The sequence below is a fragment of the Pinus tabuliformis genome, chromosome 8, assembly GCF_031772625.1.
Source record: "Pinus tabuliformis cultivar Carrire ecotype Pingquan chromosome 8, CPIR1, whole genome shotgun sequence".
Classification (NCBI taxonomy): Eukaryota; Viridiplantae; Streptophyta; class Pinopsida; order Pinales; family Pinaceae; genus Pinus; species Pinus tabuliformis.
The window spans coordinates 460,352,671-460,361,526 of NC_142294.1; the positions used below are offsets into that span (position 1 = coordinate 460,352,671).

The 8,856-nt window shown below is 40.7% G+C and overlaps 1 pseudogene; it reads right to left on the bottom strand.

Annotated features, from left to right (window-relative positions):
* Positions 1–4,161: 4,161 nt before the first annotated feature.
* On the bottom strand, positions 4,162–7,612 carry LOC149236033 (uncharacterized; annotated as a pseudogene).
* Positions 7,613–8,856: the final 1,244 nt, after the last annotated feature.

The window sequence follows — 8,856 nt, forward strand, 5'->3', positions numbered from 1 at the left end:
GATTTCACGTCCATTTGGTAGACTTTCCATTTGTTTTGAGCTGCTATGGACAGCACTGCTCTCACGGTTTCCATTCTTGCAACCGGTGCGAAAGTCTCCTCATAATCTCTCCCATACTGCTGCTTGTAGCCTTTGACAACCAGCCTTGCCTTGTGCCTTTCTATCTTGCCTTCAGCATTGCTCTTGGTCTTGTAGACCGATTTCACACCAATAACTTCTTTGCCTTTTGGTAACTCAACCAAATCCCATGTTTTGTTTCTCTCTATGGCGTTCATCTCCTCATCCATAGCTTCTATCCATTTCCTATCTTTGATTGCTTCTTCGAAATGAATAGGATCATCAACATGACAATACAAGGCAAATAAGGAATTCATTCCTTCTTCATAAATGTCACTTAGATTTCTAAATTTCTTACCTCTTTCACTTGGTGTGCAAGTGCTTGAAGATGCACTTGAATTTCCTCCTTGTGGTGTGCTTGGAGAAGCACTTTCATTTATCCTCAATGGTTTACCTTGCTGTCCTTGTGTTGGTGCTGCTGTTTGGGGATTCATTTCAGCCACCTCCTCTTCATCTTCATCATGAGACAAACAGTTCTTGACATTCACTGTTTTCTCTATGCTTCCATCCCAAGCTTCTTCCTCAATGAATTGAACATCCCTGCTGACAAAGAACTTCTTGGTAGATGGAATGTACAGCCTGTAGGCTTTGGATTCATCACTGTATCCAATGAAGATGCATTTCTCCCCTTTGCTGTCCAACTTCCTCCTTAACTGATCTGGAATGTGTGCATAGGCCACACATCCAAAAACTCTCATGTGGGTGACTCCTTGCTTTCTCCCACTCCATGCCTCTTCCGGCACTTTGTTCATCACTGCTTTTGTAGGACACCTGTTCAAAATATAGACTGCACAATTTACAGCTTCAGCCCAATAATCATTTGGCAAATGTTTTGCCTTCAACATGCTCCTCGCCATATCCATGATGGTCCTGTTCTTCCTTTCAGCAACTCCATTTTGCTGTGGAGTGTACCTTGTTGTAAATTGCTTATGAATTCCATTTTCTCTACAAAATCTTAGGAATTCCTTGGAGATATACTCACCTCCTCTATCAGTTCTCAATACTTTTATGTGCAGCCCGCTTTGGTTCTCCACAAGTGCTTTGAAGTTTTGGAATTTCTCAAAGACTTCACTTTTGTTCTTGAGGAAATATATCCAAGTCTTTCTTGTAAAATCATCAATGAATGTCAAGAAATATAGGCTGCCAGCTAATGATGGAGCTTGCATTGGTCCACACAAATCTGAGTGGATGATCTCTAAGGGTGTCTTTGCCCTTATGCTCTTCCCTGATGGAAAACTTTCTCTATGTTGTTTTCCCAAAATGCAGCCTTCACATAGGCTGTCCGGTTTCTCTATCAATGGTAATCCTTTTACCATTCCTTTTCTGCTCAATAAGTTTAGACCTCCAAAATTTAGATGCCCAAATCTCAAGTGCCATAACCAGTTCTCATCCTTTGGCACGCTTTGGAAGGCCTCTTCGGTGACTGCTGCCATTTCCCTTTTGTTCTTCATGTCTGCCCTGATCCGGAGAGGGAACATCCTGTTCCTTGTCATCTTCACTTCAGCAATGCATCTTTTGCTGAGTGGTATATCCATGATGGTGCACACATCATTTTTAAAGTAAACATTGTAACCCTTTTGGATAAGCTGTCCAACACTCAATAGGTTACATCTCATTCCGGGGACATAGTATACATCTGCTATGGTTTTCTTTTCTCCTTGTTTTGTAAATATTTTTATCTCCCCTTTTCCCATAACAGACACTTTACTATCAGTTCCTAGTGTGACCTCTGATTTCAAATTCTGATTTAAGGCTGAAAAGAGGGCTATGTTCCCTGTCATATGGTTGCTGCAACCTGAGTCTAAAAACCAAATGTCCTCACTATGTGTTTCAGCCATGTTACAAGCTAACAGGACATTGTCTTGACTGCTGTTTTCTCTTGTAACATTGGCATTTTGTCTGCTGTTCTTATCATGTTGTTTCTTTCTACAATCACTAGCATAATGTCCATACTTTTTGCAATAATAGCATTGAACATTAGATTTATCATACCTTTGTCCTTGAGCCTGATACTGATCTCTTTGTTGGCTGCTGCCTTGGCCTTGGTTCTGATTTGGATTGCTGCCTCTTCCTTGTGCATTTGATGGGCTGTTCCTTCCACCTCTGTTCTGGCTTCTGCCTCTTCCTCTCTTGTTTCCTCTGCCTTGACCTCTGCCTCTTCCAAAGGACATCTGGGTCTTGAAGGCTTGCTCAAGAGATGAGTTTTCATTCCTACTCAACCTCTGCTCATGTGTTATCAGTGATGCATGTAGCTCATCAACTGAATAGCTTGAGAGATCCTTTGTCTCTTCAATGGTGGTGACTATGGCATCAAACCTTGAGGGTAAGACCCTCAATATTTTCTCCACAATCCTTCTGTCTTCAATGGTTTCTCCATGAGTTCTCATTTGTGTGATTACACCAATCACATGAGTGAAGAATGAGTCAATGTTATTTGACTCCTTCATGTTCAAGTTCTCAAAATCCTTTCTCAGCAATTGTAGCTTTGTTGTCTTCACTCTCTCCATGCCTTGATAGGCTGTCTTGAGGGTTTGCCATGCTTCATTTGCTGTCTTAGTTGCTGCTAACCTTGGAAACACACTCTGGTCTACTGCTAGATACAACAACATACGGGCTTTCGAATCCTTCTTTCTATTGCTCTTCAGCTGATCTCTCTCTCCCTGAGTTAGTGCATTGAACTCAGTTTCATCTGCTGGTTCTTCAAAACCTTCCTCAACTATTTCCCATAAGTCTTGAGAGGCAAACAGGGCTGTCATGGTTATTGCCCAGTAGTCATAGTTTTTCCCATTAAACTGTGGGAGCTGGGTGTTAAACAAACCCATACCAGTGCTTGTGCTAGCCATTCCTTGTATTATGATCTATGCCTCTAAATCCTTGACTGTGTGTTTAAAGCAGATCACTGCTTCTTCAGCAACACAAAAAAAACTTTTGGAGTACCTTAATCTTTTGTTGACTGTCTTCTGTCTGCCTGAGAAGTTTTGCTGCTGCAACAACCTTCTCCCTTCAGCTTCTTTAACTTTTTTTAAAGAGCCTAAGCCTGCTCTGATACCACTGTTGGGTATTTTTGAATGGGGAAAATACCAAAAACCAAATAAACAAACACACAGAGGCAATGCTCTGTTTTTACTTTTCTCCAGGATCCTTTTGTGCACAGAAGACTTAAAAAAATTTCACTGAGAGACAGAGTATTTCACCACCATAAGAACATTCTATTCATTAAAAACTGATGCAAAGATTTACCACTGTAAAATCCTTTTTACATTCACTGCAGTGAAAACAACTTACTGCTGTAATAAAAGTTTACATAAGTTTACTGCTGTAAACAAAATTCACACAGACTTACAAAAAAAACTTCACCATTTTCTTTATGCACTGCTTGTGCAAAACCACACATGGTTTTTGCTATTCCAAAAATTACATCACCTGGTTCTTCTCATTTTACACACTGCTGTGTGTTTTTCTTTTACTGCTCCATCATTCTTTTTTTTACGCTGCTGTGAAAACACTCTGTTTCCAACCATGTGCGATACATCCATAAAAAAAAGGTCAACACACTCAAAACATAAAATTATTACATACGACTTTTTTTTAATACATGCCGTATAAAAAAATATATAAAAAACATATATTATACGTGCCCATACTTATATTAAAAGCATCTACCTAAAAACTACGAACAACACATAAATTCATTAAATTCTTTCATACGGCGGTCAACCCATAAGTCTTTTACTCCACGCATGAGTTTTAATTTGATGTAGGCCCGTGTGCAGGTTTAATCAATCAACGGCTGAAAGGAGTGGAGCAGATCGAACGGCGAAAATGATATCGGAAGGCCAACAAGTGCTGAACATTAACCCCCGAGATTCTTACGTTGCGTTACGTCAGGGGTCAACCACGCGTCAGCTCCATATTTTCTCGGAGCTCCTTGCCGGATTATTCCTTCTGCCTGAAATCAACCCGAGAGCTTTCCGGCGAGGTTTATTGACCGGTTTCTGGCAGCTGCGTTGAAATTAGATTTCAACATTAAAGCATAACATATTACTATGGCAGATCGCCAGCCGCAGTCAGGGTTGACAGCTGATCATGAATAAGGGGAAATGTTACACGATGAAACTCCTCTTCCCCAAAATTATTGAATGGTAGCTCTTCCTGATCAATATTTTGAAGTTCATCTGTTGACCTCTGCGCCTCATCTTTGGTGACATTGCTTTCTTCAAGGGTTTTAGAGGTGCGTGAAGGGTTTTCGAATTGGGGTTCATCCGTAGAAGGGTCGGAAAGCACGGGAGGGAGCTTTGTCCTATCCAACTCAGCAAAGTCGAAATTGAAGCTCTGAGCTGCCGAATCATGGAGATGACTTGATCTCTGGCGACCCCCATGCTGTGGGTTTTTCCATTATATGGAGCTCTGCCCCGCTTTCATAGCCTTGATCGAATTGAACATTAGTGCTCCTGTAGCTTGGAGCCGCAGCGGTGGCGGCCAATCGTCATAGCCTATGCGCCCGGTTAGCGGCCAGTTTCTGATCGTTAGCTTGGAATTGTTCAACTAACTTGAGAGTGGCACAGTCGAGGTCTCTTACTAATTGTAATCGCGAAGGAAATGCTTTGAGAGCAGAGGATGAGATTGATAATGGTGAGGATGAAGGACTAGTTTTACCGCGCTGTAGTCTCCCATTTCTCTTGAATCCGCATACCTAATTATAAATCGAAGTGCTGACATCTGGGTCAGATATTAGGGTGAATAGTCAAAAACACCGGAGGGCAAAGGAAATTTTGTTGTGGATTTTAATATCCCTAAAATGCGAATTTTAATAATGGACTGGCTCGTGTACATTTGATTTAGTTTGACTTCAGCTTCATTTCATTTGGCGGTTTCTCGCTTTGACTTAGTTTCGGTTTGTCAAATTTTTTTTTAAAGATATTTAGAAATTTAGACTGAAAATAAATTTTGAAAATTTGACTTAAACTTTATAGGTTTGACCTTGACTTCAGCTTCATTTCATTTGGCGGTTTCTCGCTTTGACTTAGTTTCGGTTTGTCAATTTTTTTTTTTAAAGATATTTAGAAATTTAGACTGAAAATAAATTTTCTAAGACTGAAAATAAATTTTGAAAATTTGACTTAAACTTTATAGGTTTGACCTAGTTCTTTAATTTTTGTTTATCAGATTTTTAAAATATTTCACAATCTACTATCAAAATAAATAAATAAAAAATGAATGATGCCATTTGAGTTACCTCTCAATACCATTTCACTTATGTTTATCAGATTTTTAAAATATTTCACAATCTACACTGGAAATAAAACAATTAATGCTAAAAATAGATGTAGCACATCAAAATCCCCTAACCCCAAAATCCTAAAACCATAAAACTAGAACACAAATTTCCTAAAATTTCTGGCATCATACAGGTAACTACTCTGATTAAGATGACAGACATGCGGGGCTTAGTGTCTACTCCGGTTTGATTACCTGCTTTCACAAACTCCCGATGGAGTTGATCAGTCCAGTGCACGCGCCATGTCTTGAAACTGTTCATGTCTTGCACCACATGACCGCCGCCGTGTTTTCGCTTCTTGGAAGCTGTCGACTCACTCCGCACTCTGCTCTGGTCCGACTGATCTCCTTGGCTTTTCTCGAGCTTATGACGATGACTTTGTTGTCCATGGCTGCTAACGACGTGCTGCCAAATGGTCTGAAGCTCTTCCATTCTGATGATTGCAGGCGCAGCCTCTTATGTTTCTCATTACAATATCTGTTTCACCATTCGCAGACATCACTGCACACCCAGTCCAGAAAGTTAGGGTACTTCACTGCGACGCTAACCGTGTTTGCTATTTGGTTGTCGAACTAAAAATGCAGTAGTCTAACCATTAACAATTATGTTTTTCCTGTCTTGAAAGTTATGGAAATTTTTGTTATATTTTGGAAAAATTTGATAAAGTTTTTCTAAATTTAAATAGAAATTGTTAAATGTTTTAAAAGATTTTATGATACTGAATTTTTTTTACTATCAAAAACATGATTCAAATACTATCCACAAAATTTTTCTATTTTTTACCTAAATTCCAACTCCTTTTAACCATCAAATCAAATCGAAACCCATCACATCAAATTGAAACAATCGCCATTACCAGAGTCATGGCACAAGATATGCTACAGCATGCGTAGCCTCTGCAGGAATCGAACGCGGCCGGGGGAGTGCAACCAAGCCGCCCCGACCGCTGCGTCATGCACATCACGTGCAATGGAAAGGTATTCATTCCTTTAAGACCGAATCACTTTATTTAACACGGGCACGCCAAATCCAATACCGCAGACGTCGCTCATCCCAATATCAAATCTGTCTCTGTTCTCCATTACCAAAGAAATTGCTTGAGAAACGCGCGTGCATGCTGTGACGGATAACAACCACAACGCAACAAGCAAACACATTGATAATTCTTCTCCTTCTTTTTTAATCCATCTTCAATCATCAATGTAGTATCCGCTCATGATAATTCTCTCTCTCTATCCGCGTTGTCTAACTATTGTATTTCTTTCCGTAACCATTTATTTAGAAGTATTTGAATATTTCGCAATATATAAAGTTTCAATATCCTGAAAAATTGTCTAAATTTTTTTAAGTTTCGATTTATTTTTTAAATTCATCCCTACAAAACAATTTTGGATGAGATTGTTATATATCTAATTAACAATTTTGAATGAGATTGTTACATATCTAATTTTGAAGATTATTATATTTTTTTCAGTTTAAATGTGCTTTTGATATACAAATAGATTTAGTGTTTGCAAAAATTTATAAAGCAGCTTCGATTACAAAGATTATATTTTAAAATTATAAATTTAATCACTACATTTGTAACAAAAATCACTACAAAGTATGCCCAAGGTAAGCTTTATACTCGGAAGAGAATAGACCATAGATTTATTTGTGACAAAATATGCCCAAAGTTAGCGTCTATGAGTTTCAATCTGGGTGGTTTTCATTGAAAACTTAACGATGCTTGGGAACTACACCGTCTGTATCAATATGGTTATAGAATTAGCCATGATAAGGTTTGTCGAAGATGCAAAATTATTTTAGATCGCAGTCATTGCAAATCCTAAACCGTTGGTGACAGTACACAAATCATGACGAAAGTGATGTGCAGTCCAGTGTTTATTATTGGCCAGACACACAGAGAATACACTCACCCTTGTAATCGCATTGTACGAGCATTCTCTCCAAGACAGCGAGGGAAACGGTGTCGTCGTCCACCACCAGAAAACGGAGTCCTTTTGGAAATATTTTCTCGTGTCTTCTTTGATTGCCTGCTCCGATTGTTTGTAGAGCAACATTTTCTCTCTTAGAAAAAATTTCGCGGGGCAGAGGAGAGGAGTTTCGCTCATAAAACAGTTGCAGTAAGGTAAGTGTCATGTCTTTATCTTGGTGGTAGTCTTTCAACCGTTCATAGACAGGTGCAGCATCACTATCCAATTTCATTTCACCCATACTTTAAGTGTAGACTATGCCTCACTTTCAATATTTAGAATATTTTTATTTCACTAAGCATTCATCATTCATTTTACACAACAAAAACATTCATCTTTAACCTCATTCACATATAAAAGTAAACAAGTACAATTAATCCTTAAGGGATAGGCAACTCCCTCATAAGAGCTTGCCCACAATAATATAACAGTATAATTTACAGAGTCATATACAAGCCAGTCTTTCAAGGCAATCCCAAAATATACCTTGGCCAAAAATGCCAAACTGCAATTTTCAGAATTCTGCTCAAGCTGTCGTTTAGAGCGGCCCCACTATCATGCAACCTTGCTCGTTTCTTCGTTTAGGGAAATCCACCCTACTGTGCGGCCTTGCCCACTATACCTGTGCTTCACAACTCATCACACCATGTGACCTGCCCAAGTCATTGTGCAGCCCCACCCGGCTTTGTCGTTCACCCGGCCCGCGAGTCATGTTAACTCTCCACCTAACGTTGTCGTTCACCCGGTCCGCGGGTCGTGTTAACTCCCCGGTGCCCGTGTCTTACCCACCGCCCGACACTTCGTTCGAACTGCCTGACTATTATATTCGTCGAGCTCGCGAGTCGTGCAGGCTCACCCGAGTTCGGGTTACGCCGCCGAGCCTTGTGCTATGGTGCGAGCACGCCCAACTCGCCTTTCGTGCGGTCTGCCTGTTCACCCCAACCACTAGCTCGCCCGACTCACCCGAACTACCAGCTTGCTCGGCTCACCCAAACCACCCGCTCATCTTCCTATCCAAACTTCTGCCCTCCGCCCGGCTACCCATCTACAGTGTACTCGCGGCAGACCCACCCTTGCTACAACTCAGTTCACCCAACCTGCAGTTCCGTTCGCCCACAAACTTGCGCCTTCATCCAATTCCTTGCCTCAGTGCTTTAACCTATTCACCCGCCTGCATCTCAGCCTCGTTCTATGCTCGTCCTCCTTCGGACTTCAAGTGTATGCTTGTCAGTGGCTTGTTGCTTGAATGATTTTCTCCCACTATGCGTCCTCTTACATATACACGTCACCATGGTTTTAACGTGGGTCGGCCTGCCTAGGCCGACCTCCCAACTTGACTGTACATGCCCCCAACTCAAGTCGACTCGCCCCCTCATGTCTCCTCGTTGGGTCGACTTACTCTATCTCTCACCGTATAAAGTTGCCTTTGTGAGTTTCCACACTTAGCCAAATTTCCTCTCCTCCATTGGCTCGCCACACGCCAAC